This window comes from Heterocephalus glaber, unplaced genomic scaffold (assembly GCF_053883595.1).
Source record: "Heterocephalus glaber isolate CG9 unplaced genomic scaffold, H.glaber_assembly_v1.0 deba00001555, whole genome shotgun sequence".
Taxonomy (NCBI): Eukaryota; Metazoa; Chordata; class Mammalia; order Rodentia; family Bathyergidae; genus Heterocephalus; species Heterocephalus glaber.
The window spans coordinates 10,670,582-10,695,835 of NW_028258346.1; the positions used below are offsets into that span (position 1 = coordinate 10,670,582).

General features: G+C 33.5%; 1 long non-coding RNA gene across 19 annotated transcripts in view; it reads left to right on the plus strand.

The window, feature by feature from the left end:
- LOC147824090 (uncharacterized) overlaps positions 1-25,254 on the plus strand; it is a 160,721-nt gene that overhangs the window by 9,374 nt on the left and 126,093 nt on the right. The window lies entirely within an intron of this gene.

The window sequence follows — 25,254 nt, forward strand, 5'->3', positions numbered from 1 at the left end:
GTTAAAAAATAAAAAGTAGGATTTCAACAAATTGTATTTTTTAAATCTAAAAATACTGATTGCATAAATGTTGCTTGAAACTTTAACATTTAACATACAATTTTACTTTCAATGCTTCAAGAAAAATAATGAGTTGTGCAGTCAACAAAAACAATGAATTTTAATACATTACAAAAGCATTTAAATCACTTTTTAGATTTATTCTTTATTTTTGTCTATTGTACTTCATAGTCATGTTTTTTCACCTATTGTGAAAACCTATTGGAACCTATTTCACTTATTGAATTCATTAAAGCCTAGTGTAATTCTCACTTTGTCTCTTATTATTCAGGGCTTGATTTTTTACATATCTTTTGCCTTAGTATAATTCTTACTAATTTTAAAAAGTTTTAATGCTAAAGGCATTTATTTTGTTTCAGAGTAAAAATGAGAAGAATTCTATCCACTGAACTGTGTTTTAATCTATGCAGTTATGGACTAAATAGGCATGTTGTGCTTCCAGTATCTCACACAGGTCAAATTATCCAGAAAAAAAAAAGATTTTAAACTAAAAGTATCTTACCCTAAATAAATATCACTTATCCAAGTGATATTATCCACTTATCTTGTTTGTAATTATGTTAAACTTATTATTGATACTCTTTAATATGACCCTTACTTCAATATAAGTTTTATTCCAGAATCTGTCACAAATTATTAGAATTATAATAGTTACATAAAATTATCCTCTTACTGCACTTATGTGTAATTTACAATAAAATATTTAGTGTACCACTTTATAGGTTTTGACAAATGTATACATTTGCTTCATTGCCACAATCACAATAAAATTCTGTCCATTACCCTGGTGACTATTCATCATAATATGTCAACCTGAAAAGATTCAGAAAAGCCTAGAGATCAGTAGAGCACAGTTCTGGATGTGACCTTGATGTGCTTTCAGAGGTCATTAGCTTGTTGGACTGGAAGCTGATGGGGAGAAGAGCTACCCAGAATGTAGGTGGTACCGACGAATAGGCTTGTACCCTGGATAGAGTAAACAAGACAAAACAGGGAGTTAGCTCATTTCTGAAGAGCTGCAGTCTAGTTGAGGGGGAACATCTTTTGCTGCTTTCACCTTTGAACACCTGTCTCCAATTTTCTTCATATTTCTGACACAGACTTATACCAGCAACTCTAGTGAATTTCCAGTCCTTCAGGCTTAGACCAGTGTGGCATGTTTGATCCCTTTTGCTCTTTGGCATCCATCTTCTTGGGCTGAGCACCCACCGAATCCCTGGCTGTCAGGTGTGCAGATAGGCATTGTGGACTCTCCGGCCTCTGATCCTGAATGCTAACTAATAAATCCTCTTGCATAATTATACATATATTTCCTACTGATTCTATTCCTCCAGCAAACCTTAATCAGTACAATCCTAAAAATATTTCTCCAAAACTTCTTGCAATCAACCAGTAGATCTGAGTTACTATAGTGACATTTCTTTCAATTTGAATGACTAACATTTCTTACAGTGGCAATGTATTGGTAGGGAATACTGCTAATTCCCTTTGTTCATCTAAAATGGGCTTTATTTGACCTAATCCAAAGGGATAGTATGGCAAGATATGAAATCCTTAGTTACTGATTTTTATATTTTTTATCCTTTTTAATAAGATATTCCAATGCTTTCTACTGCTGGTGCTTGCTGTTGAAAAATTATCTGTTCATTTTATTTTTTGTCCTTTCCAATATATATCATGACTTTTTTTTTTTTGCTTATTTTGAGATTTTCTTTTTCTCTTTTCCTTTCAACAATTTGACTACTTTATGCTTAGAAGTGAATTCTTTTTCTTTATCCTGTTTGTGGTTTGCTAGGCTCCTTGACTCTGTACACAGTTTTCCACAAATTTTGGACATTTTCAAACATTAATTCTTTAAGATTTTTTTCTGTCATTTTTTTCCTCTTCTCATCTTCTGCGAATATAATTGAATTCACAGTGAACTAGTTTATACTGTATTGCTCCAGACACTGGTTTCTGAGTTTCTGTTTATTATCAATCTTTTAAAAATCTTTTCTGTCATTCAAATTGGAATATTTTATTGATTTACTGATTTTATTGATCTATCTTTCAAGAATAAATTGTCTTTATGATCTCTAACTCTCTTTACTTTTTTTGTGTGTGTGTGTGCTTCCTTAGAGGACTCTCATATACATGCATAAGTTAGCTACAAATGATGTTATATGCCATTTATATTCTGTATTGTATTTAGAAGTTACTCTTCTATAAAGTTCAGGATGCCAATTTTTCCTATTAAATTTTCAGCTACTGTTCAAGATCAGTACTATAATTGCTGGAATTTCTAGGTGTTAAGAATTCTCCTTATCTCTTATTAATTTGTGTCTATTTTTTGTAGCCAAATCCAAAAGGGTTTAAATTACAATCCGGATCCAATAAATTGTTAATTTTTCCCTCTCATCTCTTTTTATTACAGTTTTTAACATTAAATATTCTTTAAGTTTTTGTCATTAAGTAGCTCTTCTTATTTTTAAAAAAAGTAATTGTTACCTATTTAGCATTTGTTTGACTATTTCTTTACATTGTGTTAGTCAGTGCTTACTAGAGGAACAGGTTTAATATAAGATACACAAATATATGAGAATTTACAAGATTGGCTTACAGAGGCTGCCCATAGCGTAGGGTGTGAAAAGGTGCAATGGTTTCTCTGCATGCTGGGGATCTCTGCAAGTCGAGGGCCTGGAGCCCAGTGTAGTATCCTGTGTGAGTCCACATCAGAGGCTGAAGGGTCTGCACTGAAAGCCAGTGGGAGGACAATGTCCAAGGTGAAAGTGAAGACTGAAGCTCCTCTGAAGAAAACAGAAGCAAACCTTTGTTCTTGGTTTCCTTTTCATACCATTCTGGCAATAATCTTCTCCACAATGGGTCTTCCCACACCCAGAACTATGCTGAACCAATCTAGTTTGGTGTTACATATTCAAGTTGATGCAATCAATCAACCATCACACCTTGTCATTGTTTTTATTTACCTTTTTATTTTATCAGTACGTATTAGCAATATATAATGATTGCATTCATCAAGAGGAGTTGGTACATGTACTTAACACATCCTAATTCTGTTTATGTCCCCTTTCCCTCCTTGTCCTCCCAAATGGACCCCCTCCCCCCCCGTGTCTCAATCCCATTCCCATTTATGAAAGATCTACCACTTTACTTCCTTTTCCTTTTATTTATTTCATTTTGGGCTTCTCATATAAACAATAATGTGATATTTAAGCCCATATGTCCGATTTGTTTCATTCGACATTATGGTCTCGAGGTCCATCCTTTTCCCTACAAATGTCTCAAGTTTATCCTTCTTTATGGTAGAGTACTAAATGTGTGTAAATTCTACAGTTGCTTTATCCATTCATCTGTTGATGGATATATAGACTGCTCACAAGATTTAGCTGTTATAAATTTTGTTGCTATATACATGTATGCACATGTATCATTGTAATGTGATGTCTTCAACTCTTTGAGGAAGTTACCTAGAATGGGAATAGATGAGTCTAATGGAATTTCTAGTTTTAGAAATTTTAATACCTTCATATTCTAGGAAAGAAACTATTATAATCCTTTTAGTACAGCCCAAATATTTTTCCTAAGCCTATGGCATAATTAACAGATTAATCTAGTATAAAGAATTTGGATCAGTGAACAGTGATTATCAAAAACTACAAGAAACAGAAATCCAAACAAAACAAAACAACTTCATCTAATAAAAGGAAAACAAAATCTCACACTAGCATTGATTCACTAGTTGGAGATCAGTCAATACCACTAAGCCCAAGATAACAATTAGATCAATAATTCCTTATTTTGAAGTTGCAGAAGGGAGTTTGGGAATTGGTGACAATTGTCTCATACATCGCCTCCAAAACCTCTCTGTACTATGACCCCAAAACTCAGAGATATGTACTTATTGTAGAAGGCAGATTATTTAGGTTTATTATGGGTATAGAATGCTCGATGAGATTATTTCAAAAATATTATGCAGGTCCCATTTTTAAATAGCATAAGGCTACAATATGCATTAATCAGGAGTAATAAATGGGCTATATTTTTTAAAAATAGCTTTGACTCAGACACAAATATTCTCCTATACCCATACCAGATATTAGGGCTTTGACTAGCAAAAGGACAGAGTGCTTAGCTTTAATGTTGGAAAAAAAAGATAAATTCATCACAGATTCTCACTGTAAATGCTCCAAAAAAGTGAGAAATGAAAGATCACAAAGGCGAGAACAGGCAGATCATCCAGGGAGAAGCAGAGCAGAGAGGAGTCAGTGGGGCTGAGACCTGAGTCAGAAAGATGGCTGCCACCTAACAGCCCTGAGTGTCAACCGGCAGCTTTGGCAGTCCTTTTTATTCTCAATTTTTAACAACTTTTCCTGCAATTTTCCCTAAGGGCCCAGTTGATACTTACGAATTTAAATTGCGGTATCCCCATAGACAGTATGTTCTTAATTGAAAAAATATTTTCCACGTAAGTGTTGAAGTACCTTGTAGATCAGAGAAAAATATGGAAATTGGCTGATGCTACTGATTTTCTTTCTGTATTAAAATATGTAAACATTTCAGCTAAAATACTGTTGGACGCACCTTTTTTTGCACTCAATTGAGGTATTTTTTAAAAGAATTTTTACAAAATAAATTTAATCAAATGATTTTCTATAATTTTGATTATACCAGATTTTTATCACATTTGCATATTACATAATCTAGACTTTAATTCCATTACATTCCAGCATTGAATAATATAGTCATCTCACAAATGGATGTATTCTAACAAGGATTGAATTTTAAAATTTAGTCTTGTACACTTTATGATAGACTACATGTTTGTCTACCTCAAAACACTTATGTTGAAACCCTAACCCTCAGTGATAATATTAGGAGGTGAGTCTCTGGGAGATCATTAGATCGTGAGGGTTGTGTCATCATGCGAGACTACAGTATATATAAAATGGTATCGGCAAAAAAAAAAAAAAATGGTATCTGCAAAGGAAGGATGCACTCACCAGATTGGGTGGTGCCTTAATCATGGATCACCTGGCCTGCAAAAATGTGAGAATTAAACAGCAGTCATTTAAGTCACCTTATCTGTAATATTTTGACATAGCCTCAGCTGCCTACAGTACACACTATTTGAGTTTTCATCACATATTTTCTATCTTTATTTTGAAGGAATATATTCCAGTACTTTGGTTATTTCAATTTATCAATTACAATTTATGGAAAGCATGAAAAGTGGAATTTTTCACATTTGGTTGTGACTGTTTTGATGAAAAGTTTCCAATTGGGTTTGCATAAAATGCATACATAATTTTAGAGGTTAGATTTACAAAACTAGCTTAATGTCATTGTAGAAAATTTCATTTATACATAATATTTATTTTAAACATTTAAGTGCCCCATTAAAACAAGCAAAAGATGAAAATATATTTAGTACAGAGCTGATTTTATCTTTTTAAATATTCCATATTTAAAAATATATACAGAGAAAAATATTATAGTACTACATTTTCTGTTTTGATTAGTAGAAAGATGTGATTATAAATTATATGCATGCTACAATTCTGACAATGTTTTTCTCAGAGACTTTAGAATAATACCCATTCCATTATACTTTACTCCACCCAGAATTTGTATTTGAGTATGAAATTGGTTTTATATTCAGTATTGAACAATTTAAATTAAAAAATATTAGCTATGATGTCAGATGTTTCTCACAGAATGAAATTCCAAAATGTTTTCTTTGATTCCAGAAGTTGTATGAAATAAATGATCCACTATGGAATTAACTGTTTTTCTGTTTTAAACATGCAATGACACTGAAGTACTGGCACCATGTAACTGTTAGTAAAGTTCTTCTGCTAATATATTTAACACATCAGTAGCTATCATAACACTTCCCATAAGTGCAAACACACACACACACACACACACACACACACACACACAGGAAGTTGCTGTGAGATTGGAGCCAAATTAATTCAGCAGAGTAGTGATCCGAGGTAATTGAAAAGCCATGTTTTACGCAGTGCTATATAAATGAATGTTTTACAACTATCCCTTTAAATTTTCGTTTTCAGAAGCAGTATTCTAAATATTTGTTTTATGAACTAGTCCTGATCCCTCTTGGGATAACATGTGTCTTCTGGTTTTCAAGCTGCCCAATGATAGACCACAGCAGCTCCAAACGCCATTAAATATTTTGGATGAGTTACACATAGTCATTGTCAACTTGTTTTGGATATTTAAATATAGCTTCTAATTTCTCATGAGCCATGCAGTTTTGAGCCCACTGCTACTGGAAGAGTCAGCTACAAAATTATATTTAAAAAGACTTATCATTCATTAGGACAAAGCCATTAATTATACATTTAAATGGTGTAAGAAATAAGCTAAATATAAGAATATTTGTCTCTTTCCTCTGATTTAAATATTTCTCTTCCATAAGATGTAAAGAAACCATCTCTTTCAACATGAAGCAATTATTCAACCATGCAATCTATTTTGCAAATTTAAAACGTAAATATTAAGAACATAAGGTGTTTCTTCTCAGCAATAGAAACCATAGGCAAATTAAACAGAAAAAGATTAGTATAGTAGGAAAAGATATTTTAGCAGCTAAATCTGAAAAAAATTAGTATCTTAACATATAATTAACTCATTAATTAATAAGAGAAGACAAGAAATTCAAGGAAAACAGAAAATCAAATCCACACATCAATACATAGATATTAAGTATGTGAAGGCAAGCACAATCTCTTTCTTAAGTGGAAAAAAGTGAACTTCCACAATGAGAAATCATTTTACACTCTTTTATCCAAAATGAGTAGGAAAAGATGGTGCACTGTCTAGGATGTGAAAAATAGGAGATCTCATACGTTTATGGTGTGAGTATAGTCATTTGCTGACTATAAGCTATTGGAGATCTAATACACAGAAAATAATTGAGCATGACACCTAGGAACTTATATGCTGGTTCCTGGCAATATATTCCTGACCCATGTAGAACCACATGGATTCTACAACTGTATGGGTTTGGACAAGGAGAGATTATAGTTTTGATTTGATTCTGTGAGAAGTAAATAATTAAGTGAAATGTGGAAAAATATTTGAACTACACTGCCACAAATGATGAGCTGTGATTAGCATAATTACATCAACATGGACATTTCATTGAAAATGGTTTTGGCTTATTTTTAGAATAGCACATAAAACATATCTACAGCATTAAGCAAATCACTTAAATAAAACATTAATATTCACTATATCCAATGTATTTTTCAAAGAAAACTCACACCCAAGGGTATAAACAAAAAATGTTATATTAGCTTCCCATGAGAGAAGAAAAAGAGGAAAGAAGGTTGGAAGAAAAGAGGAAAAAGAAGTAGGTATGATAGATCAGACAAAACAACTGAGCTGTACACAGCACAATCCAAGTTATTTAAAACACATTGATGTTAAAAATATGCTGCAATTAGACTTAATTTAATTTCATGTCTGCTTTTGCACTCCAAACAACACACACACACACACACACACACACATACACACACAAACACTGCATCACAAGTATAAAGAAATAATAGTCTGAAAGAAACATAGCGGAGTAAAAGATGGTGTTATGGCTTGTATCTAGTTGTCTCTCCAAAGCTTCATGCACTCATGGGGGGGAGAGTTTTCAAAAGGTGGCTAAATCAAAGGTGTGTGTTACTGGGATTAAGGATGTGTGATGACTAAATGGTTTTAGCATAGTTCTGCGTGTAGATAATGGAAACTCTACCCTGAGTGTGGGTGGCACCAATTGATAGGCTTCTAGCCTGGATATAATATAAAGGGAGAGAGGGAGGTCAGGCTTACTGCTGCTGTTTGCTACTTTCCTGCCTCCTGCCTGCTTGCCATGGACTGTTTCCCCTCTGAGATGTCCCTCTGCCATGCCACTCTGCCTTGGAGCCAGCCAACTAGGGACTGTAACCTCAACAAACTGTGAGTTGAAATAAACCTTTTTTTCTTTAACTTGTGGATGTTAGGTATTTTGTCTCAGTAATGAGAAAAATGACTTAAGAACTATATATTGAGGAGGTTACACATAGCAAAGGGTTTTCTAGAATAGAGATCACAACTTTGTTTTTTTTTTAACCTCAGTCCATACATTTTTAAAATTTTTATTTCAATGTGATACAAGTAGATATTAATAAACAAAATAGTTTTAAAAAATACTCTTCTAGTTCTGTGAAAAAATAATGAAAAATTTCATAACAAATTAATTAGAGAATAACAATAATTAATAAACTGTGTACCATAATCTTAAAAAAATGACCAAAATGTTAGAGTACAAGAAGTAAATATATAATAGTACAAAACTTTCTCTTCAATTAACTTAGAGAACCTAGTGGTATAAATGAAACAAATTAGCATATATATTGAAATATTTTTGAAACCACAGAATACATAATTTTGGGAATTATTAGAATTTTTCTCTACTTCCTATTTCTCAATCTTCTTTTTCATGTTTTCTTTGACGTTTAATAGAAACTATATGTAATAAAATTTTACTATGTTTTATATAAGATAGCCAGTGTCTGGTCATTTACCCAAGGGCCTACATTTTAGTTTTCTTTAACATTCACTTAATCTGGCAGTCTGAACACTTTCCCCCAATTGAACTCTGACTTTCAGGCTCTGAGAAAATATCCCACAGGAGTGGGCCCTCCTTAACTGTCAATCTTCTTTCTAATCTATGTAAATTTATTGCAGTGACTATCTTATGAGATCATAAACTTTGTAATATTATGGAATAGAAGTTAGTCAGTCCCAAGTAATAAAATAAACATGTTTCCTACAAACAGCGGAAATCTTTAGGTGTAAATGTTATTTTCTTTTCCAAGTTATCAAATATACAGTGCCATCAAAAGTGAAAAATGGAATATTGTTTTTTTTGAAGATACATTGAAAAATATGAAATATCACCTAAGTTTGATTAAGGAATACATAGAAAGCTGAGGAATTTAAAAAAGAAAGTAAAGAAATATAGATCAGAAATCACAGGAAGTCTTCATATAGCTCCAGACTACAAGAGTGAACTCTAATTCAATTAGCAATTAGGTATTTGAGGAAGAGGACCACCCCAGGGACATTTGTGTTAACAAAGGGTGCAAAAAGGCCAATATTTCTAACATTTAAGCTTCTGCATTCTAGAATTCAGAAATACAGTGATTCATGAAAGTAAATGTGAAAAAGATACATTTTCCAAAGTGGATGATAATAAATTGACGAGCTGGCTGGAGGTATAATTTTTCCCTAGCTAGAAGTACTGTATTTTTCCACTAGTAATTTGTTAATAGGGTATACTAGAGTCCAAATTTACAATCGTAAACATGTTGTAAAATGTCATTTGAACACAAAAGAATGCTTAATCATAAAATTTAGCCCCATACTTTGTACCAAAATTGGAGTGTTTTAGTTGCATACTACACATCTTGTGTTATGTGGAAAATTTCTTTACTAGTTTCGCGTTTTTTTGTTTATTTTATGTTTTGTTTCATTTTTTTTTTTTTTTTTTGAGACAGGATCTCACTACGTAGCTCAGGCTGGTCTTGAACTCAAAGGAATCCTCTTGCATCATGCTCCCCAGTGCTGGGATTACAGGCATGTCCCACCATCCCAGGCTCTTTATTAGTTTTTAAAGGAATAAATCATATTCAGCTTTATAAGATAGAGAGAAAAATTTCTTGTTTGCCTATGCAGATCTGAAATATAAATTCCATGTATTTCAGACATACATTACTTCTCTAGAATCTATTGAACCTCAGGAGATTCCAAGATGCCTTTGTGTTCTATGATCACCTCTGCAAAATCTACATACAAATGTGTACACGATTAACTTTTTGAACAGCAATCTATTACTCTTCTTTTTTCTCAATTTTTTAAATTTATTCATTGGCTTCTCTTTTTCCTTATTTTCTTGTTGCTTCATTTTATTCTCTTGCTCTATTTCAAATGTACTGAATTGAATGATTATTTCATTCACATTATTTGTTGGCATTGGATGTGTTTCAAACTCAAAAATATTCTTTGTCCTAGTTACTTTCTCATTACTGGAACAAAATGCCTGACACCCACAAATTAAAGAAGGGAATGGTTATTTTGGCTGAAAGTTTGTAGAGGTTTCAGTCCATACTCAGCTGGTTGGCTGGCTCAAGGCAGGGCAGCATTGCAAGGGGCATGGTGGAGGAGAAAGGATTCGTGTTAGGGCAGGTGGAAAGCAGAGCCACTTCCTTCTTTCCCTTTTTATTCCACCCAGGATCCAAGCCAATTGTTTGGTTCCATCCACATCCAAGTTAGCTTTTCCCTCTTCAGTAACTCCATCATCCTCACCCAGACCCATGCTAAACCACCAGTGGGCCAATCCAGCATCACACACCCATAATATGGTCTCACACACCCAAGATCCAGTTATCTCCCAAAAGCCACACCCATGAACACATGAGGCTTTGGCAGGACATCCAGATATAATCCATGACAGTCTTCTAGGTTCTACCTTAATTCTGACTCCCAATTTTCTTTTTCTGTTTAAAATGAGGACTCACTATATTACCCAGGTTGGCCTTGAACTCATGGGCTAGTAATCATCTTGCCTCAGCCTTTCAAGTAGTTTTGTCAGAAAATAATTATTTTAATGTTTATTTTGAATTTGTTAATTACTAACTATGCATTTCATATGCTTTTCAAATTTTATATTTGATGACTTCACTTCTGATAGGAGTGTCACAATTTCTATACATAAGGTTTAAGTCTTTTTTTTATTTCTGCTTTCCTTACAATTGCCTGATTTGTTCTTTTGTATGTGTGTAGTTACTATGTTACCTGTATAAATATTTGCAATTTTCATATATATATATATTTTTTTTAGTCTTTAGTTCCTTTTACTGGATGTATTATTGCTTTTTAACCAGATAATGTCTTTTTCTTAAAATCAATTGCCTTAAATTAGTAAAATTCATGAAACTTCTTTAGATTTATATTTCCTTGCATTATTTACTTCTTTTTATTTTCAGTCTTTTTTCCTAGTGTTTTGATGTGACATTGGAGATAATATATTGCATTAGTAGGCAAAGGTGGTGAGTACCTAGAGGGGAAGACAAAACTCAGTGCATTATCTTATGTCCCTTCCAATAAATTGTGTGTAACAGGTCACAAGTTGAAAAAATATCTAGTTTTATCATCTGTACTTCTATATTGGCATGGTTGTTTTTTAAGAGTATAGCTGTCTTCATCAGGAAGAGTCAGCTACTTGTGGTGTGTGGAAGAGTTAGGGAATAATGGAATTCATGAAAGGAGTCCAGTGAATCTATAATGTATCAGTGAACCTCTTCTTTCCAACCAGACAATATTCAAGTGGAACTGTGGCCCACATTGATTGGCTGTTGCTGTGCTTTGAAGCCTGTTATGGCAAGAGGAATACAAAGGGCCACTGCGGACATAATGGAAGACAGGCATGGTGACAGCCCTCTTCTGATCTATTTCTCATACATGATTACTAGTTGTGTTCTCTGAAGTTAGTTTTGATATGCAAATAAGACTCTTATTAGGACTTTCCCTGGCACAGGACATTGATATAATTAAAATTTTTCTGTCAAATGGGGTTTATTTCACAGAAAAGGATGCACACCCCTGAAAAGAATCAGAATCTTAGAGTAACTAAAGATTCCTGTTGAAGTATTGCGTCTTTATTTTCCCAGAAAATAAACATCAATTTCTGTGATCATTCCAAACAGAGCGAGGATGAGGAAGGGAGGATTGTTGATAGTTCTACCTGGGTCTATGAATAGAAGGCTCCAGTACAATATTGCAAATTATGTTCTTTGTTAGGAACATGTACCAGGAAATCATTCAGTGCTGAGATGGAATGCTGAGTTTTGCTATACTCTATTTTACTATTGTAGAGCTCTTGTCCTGCACTCGAAATAACTCCACGTCCTCGGGGGACTCTGCTCATTACTTCAGCTGTGTTAGCTGAGGGGAGCTACAGCTCAAGTATTCACTATTCTTTTGGAAATTCATCATTTTAGTGGTTGCTGGAAGTCTTACCTGTACTCCTACTCTGTCTGCATTATTTTATTTAATGATTTATTATAGAGTAAAATATAAATGCAAATGTATTAACAAGTATATATAACTTGCATTTTTTGCTTGACTATTGTATAGTTTCTCACAATTGATTCCTACCTCTTTATCAAGGAACTCTATGTCTTTCTGAAAGAAATGAATGTTAGTCCTCCTTCCATATACTGTCAAGTATATTATGGGCCTGAGGGTTTGGTGTGATGTCAATGTCCAGGAGTAAGTGACTGTAAGGGAAAGAAAGGTTAACTCTGGCCTTCTAGATTTAGGGATGGTTGCAATAATTATTGCCATATATTGAAATAATTATAGGTCATATTTCTTTCACAAGGGCAGAAAGTGGTTTCTTCAAAGATGAAATAAATCAAAATGGCTCAGTAAGACTTAATTTAGTTTTTCACCAGAGACAACAGAGCTTGACATACCTGGGGACCAATATCCTCCCCATTGCACTTGTAATTCAAAAGCAAGTGTATCTCTACTGGGCCTGCTATAGTTCTAAAGGACCAGCATCCTGGTTAAGAATAATGTTTCATAAAGTCAATTTTGTTCTGAGATCACTTCTTATTTTACCTCAGTACCAACAGCAACTAAAACATTTCAATCTAACATTGGCTTGTTATGTAGTTATAGTATACAAGGAACACTCTAAATTTTGTGATTTCAAATATAAAGAAAATCTAAGTTCTGCCTTCAAGAAGGTCACAGTCTAGCAAATACTAAACCCAAGTATAACATTAAAGAATAGAGAAGCATCATTGACAAAGAGCAATGGGATATCATGGAAGATCACTAACCATGAACAGAAATAAGTGTACTTCTTTGCAACTCACATCCCTTTTCTTTTTCTTGTCTATTTGTCCTAGGTAAAACTTTCTGTTCTGTGTTGAATAGAAGTTGTGGTATTGTCATTCTTTTTGTCTTCCTGATCTTAGAGAAAAAGTTTTCAGCTTTCAGGTTTTCTCTGTTGCATATGATGCTTGCTGTGGGTTTTTTGTATGTGACTTTTAATATATTGAAGTAGTTTCTATCTATTCCTAATTTATTGACTATTTTTCATCAGAAGATGATTCTGAATTTTCTCAAATGTTTTTTCTGTGTCAACTTAAAAGATCATGTGGTTTTTCTAGTCGACATTTCCTTAATGTAGTGTATTACACTTCTTATTTTTCATATATTTAATCAACTTTGTAGTCCACAAATGAATATGCTAGGTTATGGTATACAATCTTTTTAATATGCTGCTGAATTCCATTTTACAGTACTTTCTTAATGGTAGAATCATTATCTGACTTTAAAAGCAAGGTGATCTGGTTTCACAGAATGGATTAGAAAGCATTCTCTCCTTTTCCTATTTTTGGAAAATTTTGAAAAGAATTCATGCAGCAGTTCTTCTTTCAGTGTTTGTTAGAATATAACAGTGAAGTAATTAGGCCCAAGACTTTCTTACTAAGAGTTTGTTTATTAATGCTTCAATATTCTTAATGGTTACAGATTGATTCAGATTTTCTATTTCTTAATGATTTAGGCTTGGCAGCTTTCATGTTTCAAGCAATTTTTTCATTTTATCTCAATTGTCCAATTGTTGACATCAATTGTTTGTTGTGCACTTAAAGTCTAGAATATTTAGTAATGTTCTTATTTTCATTTCCAAGTTTTAGCTACATCTATTATCTCTTTTTTTCCTAACCCATATAGCTAAACTTTAAAGAATTTGTTAATAGCCATATGGAACTAACTTTTGGTTTTATTAATTTCCTGTGGTTATTTTTCCCTTCTTTACTCTGTACATCTCTATTGCAATCTTTATTATTTCTTTCATTCTTATAGTTTCTTAATTTCTAACCACTTAAAATTATATTTTTTCTTTCTTGAGATCTGTCTTGTTTTTTGTACCGTAGTTACGAATTTCTCCACTGCCAGAGTTTTTACGTGACTTCCATAAGCTATCTCATACTTTTTTCATTTTCATGCATTTTTAGGGATGAACTAGAATAGTTTCTAATATGTCTTCTGATTTCTTCTTTGAACCACAGATTTTTTAAAAATCATAGTTTGATTTCCACAAGTTTATGATTTTTCCAAAGCTATTTCTAATCTCATGCAAATGTGGTCACAGAAGAGACTTTGATGCCTGCTTTTGAATTTATTGAGACATAATTTATGGGATAAGATATGGTTGATCCTGAAAAATGTCCAATGTATACTTGAAAATGAGTACATATCTTGATTTTGGACAGTGTTTCTGTATATATGGTATCTGCTAGATCTAGTTGCTTTATTGTAAGTACTCTAATTTCTCATGTATCTTCTGTATACTTGTTCCATACATTAATTATTCAGTGACATAAATCTTCAACTATTACTCTAAAAATGTCTATTTTCCCCTCCAATCTTGTCAGGAGTTTATACCTTATGATTGATTATTATTTACTCTGAAAATGTTATATTTTATTGTTGTATTTATCTTTTATAAATACATAAAGTATTTTCTTTTCGCTCTGAAGGACTCCTTTGAGCATTTCTTTTTCTTTTTTTCCCCCATTAAGTTTATTGGTACATTTTACGTATAAAATACAGTTACATTCATCATTGGGATCTTGTAACTTTACATGATGTATCTTGGTTCTTATTTTTTTCCCTTCCCCTGCCCTCCCTTCACTCCCTCCATCCTTCTGTATTTGGAAGGACTTTGTTTCTATTTTTTTCCTTTTCTCATATTTTTTCTTTTCCCTTCTTTCCTTTCCCCTACCCTTCCTACTTCCCCTGCTCCTTTAGACCTTTTCTTCCTATTACACAATACAAATTATACATTTTTAAAATTACAATATCAAGATCTAGGAGATATTACCTCAGATTTTACAGAATTTAGAAGGATATAAAAAGCATATTAGAAAAATCTTTTTTCAAAATAAATTTGACAACTTCTAAGAAGTACCTTGGAAGACAAATTAATGAAACTGACACTGGAGGTAATATAAAATTTGAATAGCACCTATTAAAGAAAGTATATTCCTAGCTTGAAAACATATGTATATGATAACAGGATCATATACATTTTAATTGATAAATTATATCAAACATTTAAGGCAGAAAAAAGAAGGAACACTTCTTCCTTTATTTTAGAAAATCAACATTGTGCTTATACTAAAACTGGATAAAGATAATAGAGAAAAAATATGAACATAGATAGAAATTTGTTTAACAAAACAAACTATTAGAAGTCAGATCTGGCAGTATATAGAAAGTGGTTTTATTATAGGGATGCCAGTGTTAGATCAGCATTGGAAGATCTACCCCCAAGTCATCATTTTAACAGAGGAGAGGAAAAAGCCATATGATCCTGTCAGTAGTAGGAGAAAAATGTATTGGACTAAATTCTACAGCTCTTCATGGTAAAATCTATCAGAAGACTAGAAGTAGAGCAGAACCTTCTCAACAGATCAAAGACATGTACTCCATACTTCCAGTAAAAATGCCTTATATGAATAGAGAAGATACAATGCTTTCTCCCTAAGGTGGGGAACAAGAGCAGATATACCTACTCTTCATCTGTTCATTAAACTTTGAAACATAGGGCCAAACCAAAATAGTCTGGCAATAAAATGACACAATTAGGATAGGATTGGTAAGGTTGAAGCAAAATCTTTGTATGTAAATGAAATGATCTTCTACAGAGAAAATACTAAGAAATCTCCAGGAGCTCCTAGAACTTGTACTTGAATTTAGCAGGATTAGAAAACACAAGGTATATATAATAATTCAGATCTATGCATACTTGCTACAAATGAAGAATTGGATATTGAAATTTAAAAGCTATGTAGGAGTACAAAGGACATAGAAAAGTAAAAAAAAAGAAAAAAACATAGTGTTGGAAGACGTTTAGTACCTAATTTTAAGACTTCCTCTAAAGCTACAGTAATCAAGGCAGTGTTGGTGTAAGGAAAGACATATAGATCATTGGAATAAAACAGAGAATCTAGAAATAGAACCACACATATATGGTCCACTGAGTTTTGAAAGAATATTTAACATTAACATTTTATAGATTATAAACTCAATTCAGGAGCAGAGGAAAAGATAGTATTTTCAGGAAATGGCACTACAACACCTGGTATCCATATATAAAAAATTAATCTCAAACCTTTATTTCCATATATAAAAATAAGTTGAAAGGATCAATGAACCTAAACATGAAAGACTAAAACTATAAAATTTTAAGAAGAAATTATAAGGGAAAATGTTTATGAATTTAGGGTAGGCAAGAACTTCCTGGGATACAAAAAACATGATGTGCAAAAGAAAAAAATTGATAAATTTGATTCCATCAAAATTTAGAACTTCAAATTATATCATTAAAATGAAAAGTAGTCCTTAAACAGACCATATTTACAATGCATATAACCTAAGACCAGAGTATATAAAGAACTCTAACAGCTCATTAATAGACAACCAATTAAAAAGTAGACATAAGAAGATGATAAATAGCCAGTATAGCACAAGGAAAGGTTGTAACACTAGAATCAGAAAAATACTAAGCAGTATAATAACAAGATTGAATTATGCACTCATTAGGGAGATGAAGTTAAAAATTTAAAAGCCTTGTCATGATATTTTCTTTTTGTTGGATTCTCTCCCTTTGCATTTACTTTGTCACGCCCAATGGATTCATTCTGCTGGGTTTCCTGGGGTTGTGATCCTCATTGTCTTTTCCTAGAGTATTGTCTAAAATTTTTTGGAGAGCTGGTTTGGTATTCATGAAGTTTCTAAGGTGCTCTTTATCATGAAAGTATCTTATTTCTCCATTAATTTTGAAAGATAGTTGTTTGGGGTGCATAGATCTGTGTTGGAGGTTGTTTTCCTTTAGGTCTTGAAGTACGTGACTCCAAGCTCTTCTTGCCTTGAGGGTTTGCATTGAGAAGTCTGCTGTGATTCTGATGGGCTTTCCCTTGTATATGATTTGTTTCTTTTCTTTCACTGCTTGTAAAATTTTGTTCTTCTGTTGAGGTTCTGGAATCCTAACTATTATATGCCTATGTATAGTTTTTTTTTGATCAAGGCTAGCTGGCATCCTATATGCCTCCCTTATCTGTATGTCAAGTTCTTTTCCCCTTCTTGGGAAGTTTTCTGCCATCACTTCTTTGAATAGGTTTTTTATGTCATCTGTACTCTCTCCTGTTTCTTCATTGACTCCAATCAGTCTTATGTTATTCTTCTTTGCATCGTCTAGCAGCTGCTGGATTGATTTCTCATGTTCCCTTACAATTTTAAAGCAATTTTTCTTTTCCTGGTCACTAATTGGAATCCTATCTTCTATATCTGAAATTCTGTCCTCACATTGGTTCATTCTGCTGCACAGACTTTCAGTGGAGTTTTTGATCTCCTGGAAATCTGCTTGTATCTGTTTTATGGACATTTGTTTTCTATGTTGGGATTCCATCATTTTCCTCAGATCCTCTATCTTTTTATCTGTGTCCTCTCTAGATTTATTAATCATGTCTTGCACTATGGGCACAATCTCTGCTATTATCTGAGAAATTATTTCTGATTTCATTTTTTCCAGATCCCCTTTTGTTGCCAGTTCAGAGAGTCCAGGTGTTTGAGTATCAGATTGTTCCATCTCGTTTCCCTTTGGGGTTGCTGTAGGTGATCTGAAAGTCTGTTTTTGAGGCTTGTTTACACATCTTCTCTTTTCCACGGTGGTGGAGGTGTGCTACTGCTGGCACTTGCGTGGCTCACCTCCTCTGCCCTAGGAGCAGTGGAATGGTGGTCAGGGAGCCTCCTCCTCTGCGCTGGGATTGGCTCACCTCCTCTGGCCTGGGAACAGTGGAATCCTTTAAGCATTTCTTGCAGGACAAGCATAGTGGTAATGAACTTACTTAATTTATCTTGGAGTGTCTTAACTTCTCCCATACTTTTGAAGGAATGATTTGCTAGCTGTAGGATTCTTTTCCTTTTGAGGAAAAAATCTGCTGAAAATCCTGTCAAAGATCTTGTGTATGTGATTCAAGTCTCTTCTCTCTTTCTGCTTTGAAGATTCTCTTTGCCTTCAGTTTTTGAAAGTTGTTTAAAGTTATGTCATTATAATTTCTTTGAATTTGTCTTACTTGGAGTTAATTAAGATTCTCAATATTTCTGTTGTCATTCACCAAACTGGGGAGTTGTCAGAGCTCACAAAATGCATGATGACACCTGGATGCTGACCATAGATCCCTTTGGTTCTGTTCACTTTATTTCAATCTACTTTCTTTTAGTTCTTCAGATTCAGTAATACTCATTATAATCTTCAAGTTTGCTAATTCTTTTACCTCATCAAATCTGCCTTGAAATTCCTCCAGTGAATTTTTCATATTAGTTATTGCACATTTTAGTTTCTGAATTTTTTTTCATTTTTTAAAATTTTCTTCCTCATTTATGTGATTATTATTTTTGTTCTAATAATGTTTCTCTGTCTTTTTCCACATATTCTTTTAGTTCTTGAAACATCTTTATGAAAATTGTTTTAGAGTCATTGTTTAGTAAATCTACCATGAGGCCTTTATCAGGGATAACTTCTGTTGATTTATTTTCCCCTTTGAATGTTCCATAATTTATCTTTCTGTATGCCTTTTTGTTGAAGTTTTTGAAAACTTGACATTTCGATCAAATAATGTGGTAACCCCGGAAATAAGATTAAATTCTTGGTCTTGGTTATTTTTTTTTATTTTGTTTTGTTATGTTTTGCCCTCACCTCCCAGCCCCACTACTAACAATGGAACCCAGGGCCTTCTCCAGCCTTTTTTGTTTTTTTAAAATTTTGAGCAGAGTTTCAGTAAATGTTAAATTTCTCAGGTTAGGCTTGGGTTTACAATCCTTTCCTAACTTCCTAGAATGCTGGAATTATAGACATGTACTACTATGCCTGATTTGTTTCTTGTTTGTTTTTTACCTTGTCCTGTTTTTACTTGTTGTCAGATGTCTCTGTGATGAGGATTTGCCTGAGATATAAGCTTCAGTTCTTCTCAGCACTTTTGTAAGCTTTTCCCTTCTCATGTGTGATCATTTACTAATTTTCTGTGCATATGTAGTTATTTTGACTGTCCTGGCCATTAATGTCTCTCTCCCAGAGAAAGAAACAGACAAAAGCACCAGCCCTTTAAATTCCCTGTAAGTCACTTCACCTGGAGAGGGAGGATCTTGTTGATAGAGGGCAAAGCAAAAACAACAGCCACTACCATGGGCCTTCTCCTACACTTGTGTGCTTAGAGCACAGCCTCTCATCAGAGCATGGATCCCCTGTATGGGGAGGACAGGGTGATTTTGCCAGTAACTTTCCAAACTGAGTGCAGATTGCTCCAGGAACACACACTGGAAGTGACAGAATAGTACATGCTTCTGTGTTAGGAGCTAAAATAAGCTGAAATTAATTACACACAATTTACCATCTAACACTTCCTGTGGGACTGCAGTGATCGACACCCCCCAGAGTTCCAACATAATCAAATCAGATAGACTCTGCCAATATTTTTTTTTGTCTAGTTTAGGAAGCAGATTCCTTGTACTCTTTGTTCCTCTTGCTTCCCAGTATTTTCTTTTCCTCTTGTGTTTTGAAACAGTAAATATCTGGCACTGGAAAGATCACACACAATTCAGTAAAGTCCAGTTCAGTAAAGTTTCCTGTACTCATTTTTTTATATGTTGTAAGTTGTAATGCACCAAAGTTATAAGGATGTCAAGTATTCTAAAAAAACTTAAGCTATAAATTCATCTAAATTCACATTTCTGTTTATAAATAGTGCTATAAAAGAACCCACACTTATGTTTTCTTACTACTACTGAAATAAAGTTATAATTTTAGGCATTCCTCACTACTTTAAACCTGTGTTAACTTATTAGAACCACATTCTATTTATAAATTAGCTAAGTATATCCTTGCAATATATTCATTGTGATTTAATATCTTTATTAACCCAGGGTTTAGGACCTGAAAAGAAAACAGTATAAAAATGAGTTTAACCTTTTTTATTTTCATTTATATTCACTCATTCTCCAGCAAATCCAGAAAGGGTGAAAATGATTCCTATATTAAATCTATAGTCATTAGGAATTTTCTCACATTAACTTGGTGGGAGGATGTTGAGAACCAAAACTTGCCTATGGGAACACTTCCAAATTGCAATTTGAGCACCTGTAAGACAAAGTAAAATGTTCCCTGAAAAAAATGGGCTTGGCATTTAACTAAAATTCTATAAAACCCATAAAATATTATAGTATACTCTATAAATCTGTGTTCAGCTTTCTAGGGTTATAAGCTTATTTCCTTTAACATAACTAGATGTAATGATGATCCCTGAGTTAAATTTATACTACACACAAAAGGTTAGGAAAAATATTAAAAATTAGTTTGTTGAAATATAGGTAAAATATAAGAAAGTTTAGATAAGTGACAGCAGACAGCCCTTTCTCAGAACTGTAAATGTGAATTGAGTGTCTATGTGAATCTAATAATGTTCTAGTTGTGGACCACAAGATGAAATCAACATAGTCAAGTTTCTTCTGCATGGTATAATAAAATGTGTAATAGTCATGACAAAAAATCACATGGTGATGAATAATGTTCAAGAATTAAAATGAATGTTAAGAAAGAAATGATTGGATGGCTAATTTAAATTGGATTGTAATGCAAAATTTGCTTGAGGAGGTCATTTTAATTTGAGATGTGAACGACAAAACTGATCCCACTAAAAAGTCTTTAGGTTTGAGCAGTGGTTATGCTTAAGTAAAGAGCATAAAGGTGGAAGTATTTTAATACATTTTTCAAACTATAAATGTCCCGTGTGATTAAAGCACAGCAAGTCAGTCAGAGGAACGGAAAAGACAATTGCCTAAGCCCCAACCACAATAGGCTTTGAGATACTTTTCCTAAGTGCAGTGGAAATGCTCTGGAGAATTTTAAGCAGGGAAATGACATAATAATGTATGTTTTTTAAAAGGCAATTGTAACTGTGCTATGGTAACTTAAATGAAAGCAAGAGAAGTAGCAGGGGAAACATGACATTCCCACCCAGAAATGACAATAAGTTGGACTAGAAAATTGTAAGAAATAAAGAGAAATCAATTTTGACTGCATTTTTACAGATTTTAAGAGGCATTTAGATAGATTAAATAAGACATGACTATCAGTTAAGATAATTTCAAATGCAAGTAATAAAATGTCTCATTGAAAGAGGCTAATACAATTTCTATAATAAGGAATATGGAAAAAGAGATTTTCAGATTTGGAAATGCAATTGAGGATGCTGGATTGTTCTGTATTTTCTACATCTGAAATTGGCAAAATCATTGGCTTACTTGCTAGGTATATTCCCCAGTGGACACAGAGGGCAGATGTAGATACATATATCCCTTGTATATAGAATTTAAGGAAGAAAAAGAAATTGATGACATATTTCTCCTTCTATATATGCTTCTTTTTAAAATGGGAAATGTTTTCTTCCAGAAGCTCCAGTGAAGAATTCCTTTATTTTTTTTCCCATTCCTAGCTCTCCCTTCACCCCCTCCACCCTTCTCTATTTACAAAGACTTTATTTCCATTTTTTTCATTTCTCATCATTTTTCCTTTCCCTTCTTTCCTTTCCCCTGCCCCTCCCACTACCCCTGCCCCTTTGGACCTTTTCTTCCTACTTTGCAAAGAATTTCTTTCAAAACACACTAGCCATGATTGAAGACCTTATTCATGTGCTATGATAACAAGGGTACAGAAGCAAGTCTGATTCTGGCATTTTTAGATTCTCTTGTGAAAAGCAGGCATGGCAGTGGAGTCAGGATTAGACAGATCTGTCACAGAGCCTCACAGTGGAAAGAGTTAACAGTTTCTTGGCAAAGTTTTCCTTAACAAAGATGGTATGTGGCACTACCACTATGTATGGAAACAGAGAAGTCCACAGAAAGCTCAATTAGAAGAAAAGCTCTTTGAAGCCATCCATATAGAAATCTCATGTAGACCATTGTCTATTTTAGACTTGAATCTGGGAGATTTGGGATTATGTGGGACACCAACATAAAGTTTATGATTTAAAAGGAAAAATCTTCTGCCTGAGCCCTAGAATGTTACCATATTTACAAGTCACAAAGAGGGGAAAGATTCAGAAGCAGACAACAAAGAGACATACTTTAAGCAACTGTATGCTTCAGCATACCTCAGAAAAGAGTTAAGTGTTGATATTCACTTCTAGTAATTTCACTTCAGTGCTTATGAAAGCTATAATTTATCTTCTTTACTGCTTGCTGAAGAATAGTTTATTTTAGTGTTTCCTTTTATAATAACTTTGAAAATACTTCCTATGAAACTAAACACTAGAATTGTCTACTTAGGAAATCTGTACCACTTGCGTTAGTTAGAATTAAGGCTAAGCACATATAACAGAAAAACTCAAAGTAATTGGTTACACAAAAGAAAATATATCCAAGACATATTGTGTAAAATTGTATCTCTACCTGTAAGTAAACACAGGCAGCTCAGAGTTCATCTGATAGTTCCAGGATTATCAAATCCCAAATTTCTTCTGCTACCTGTAATGGGTTATGTCATACTTCAAAGGAAGGAGAATAATGGGAAGGGGATACATATTTTTAACAAATACGTAAATTTGCTTAGGTACCACTGGCTAGATTTTAATTACCATGATTCCTGTTACTGTAAAGGAATTTGGGAATAGCAGATCTCCATTTTGAATGCTAATGTACACAACTGTAAATTTTCATTCTTAGGAGAGTTGAGGATAATTAGTGGGAAACGTCTAGCTACTTCCATTGTTCCCCCTAATGGCAGCTCCTTGAATCACCCAAACTCTGTTTACACTGAACCACCCTTCACACTGGAATCTGAAATGTTAGGTTAGTGGAGTGACTAAGGTCACACAGGAATTCAGAAATGAAAAATGCTTCTCCTCCATAAACATATTATTCTTCCTCTTAATTATACAGCAGTGAAACTTAGCTGTTCATGAAATCCCATTTGGCAAAGTAATTGGCAAGATGTATAATGCTCAACATCAACTGTTATCCTGAAAAAATATGAAGAGTTCTGGACTTCAGCCCTGTGCTAGCTTCACGTCAGCCCTTCTGTAATAGGGAAGAGCGGCTGTCAGTGTGCTATGGACATGTACACACTGCCCGCGATAAATGAATTTGCTAAGTGCTGCAAACATCTATTGATTAAAAAATAAAATTAAAATAAAGGAATAAAAATCAGACTATGTTCTAAAAAAAAAATCAGACTATGTTTTCTGAAGAAAAATAACGGTGTAAAATTCCAAATAATGGTAAACTATCCCTACAGCTAATAAAAAGATGGAAAAAACATGCACTTTTTATTATCAATGTATCATATGTAAATTTATGCAATATGAGTCACTGAGGCATAAATATATACAAATCACACATATGCATATATATATATATAAAACAATACTGTTTATTAAATGGTATGTAAGGATTTAATTAACAATCCAGTAAAATAACAAATATATTCATGATGAATCGAACTTTAATTATAAAGTCTGATGTAGGATCCTTATACATAGAAATAATTTATCAGGGAAAAACTCAATTAAAGAATGCTTTAAAAGTTCTGTGTTTCATCACATCATTTAACACTTCTCAGCTGTACTATAGTTGAGTTATAGCCAAACAATTTCAAAAATAGATGCTAATATACCCATTACTGAGGAAATAACTTTTAATATTTCCTATATAAAAGGTAAACTTACTTATGAAATATCCCTAATATAAATCTCTAACATAAGTAGCAGGAGTCTAAAGAATTTTATTTCTCACAGATGCCCAAAGACTGCTACCAATATGTGACTGATTTCTATAGTATTCGAGTTGTTCTATCAAAACAGAGCTGGCTGGTGTGTCAAAGAGTAGAGGATGAGAGAGTGGAATCCTCCAAAGCCAGAGTTCCCCTACCTTGTCCTGATCAAGACTGGACAGAGGGACAAGGCTTGTTTTTAAATTGTAAACTCTATCCTGATTTTTGGCTATTAGATTAAGTGAAAAATACAAAAAACAAAAATGTGCCAATGTTGTACACTGTGAAAAAAGGGAGAATATTCCACATGCTGGGTCTGACATATCCTGCTTTCATTGCCTGGGATGTTTCCACTAGTAACTTCTATAAAATGTGGAGGTGTTCCATCAGTTAACCTATTTTTCCTTGAACTGAGAAAGCACTAAGAATTTGGATTCAAGAGTAGGTGAAAGATAGTGACTTTTTAAAAAATCTCAAGAAAAAGAGAAAATTTCTGAACTGCTGATTCTGATGGGGTCTGATTCTGATGCCAAAAGAAGAAGAAAAATCAGTTTCACTCTGCAAAGTGAATTCCCACATTCACTGTTAGTGCCTTTACTGTGCTATATTTTTAAAAATTACTTTCTCTCCAAAGTAACAATAATAATAATCAAAGCACACTAAACATACAAATCTGAAGAAGAAAAAAGACTTGAGGATTTTACTATGCTTATCTTTTTAAATCATGTGTTTAAACCATGGTTTTCCAGCTGAGAACAGATATATAACTGTTTATGTTTACTGTTACTTTGTACATTCACGTCATAAAATATCACTTTCCTGGTAAAATTATACAGAGAAAGAATCTCTTTCCATGTTAAATGCCACAATCCTTATTTTTTGGCTTTTTGAGACAAAAGTCTCCCTATGTATTTCAAGTTTGGCTTGGACTTACTATTTGGCCCAGGCTGACCTGGAACCCACAGCAATCCTCCTGCCTCAGCCTCCTGGGTGCTGGTATTACAAGTGTGCACCACTACACCCAGCAACAATCCTTTCCTGATGTACTATGTTAAATGGGCAAGTAAAGGTGATGACAGAAGTATTTACTTCCTTGAATTGCACAGTCCTCTGCTGTCCAGAGATGAAATGCAAATAGAGACACCGTGAACTAAACTACACTGCTGTTTCTTCAGTCCTTTCCTTCTTCTTTTTTGAACGTGTGTGTTCTGCTACTGATGCTACACTTCACAGGCCAGAACAAGATCATCAAAGCTCTTAGATTCAGACTCTCACAGTAGTTCTTG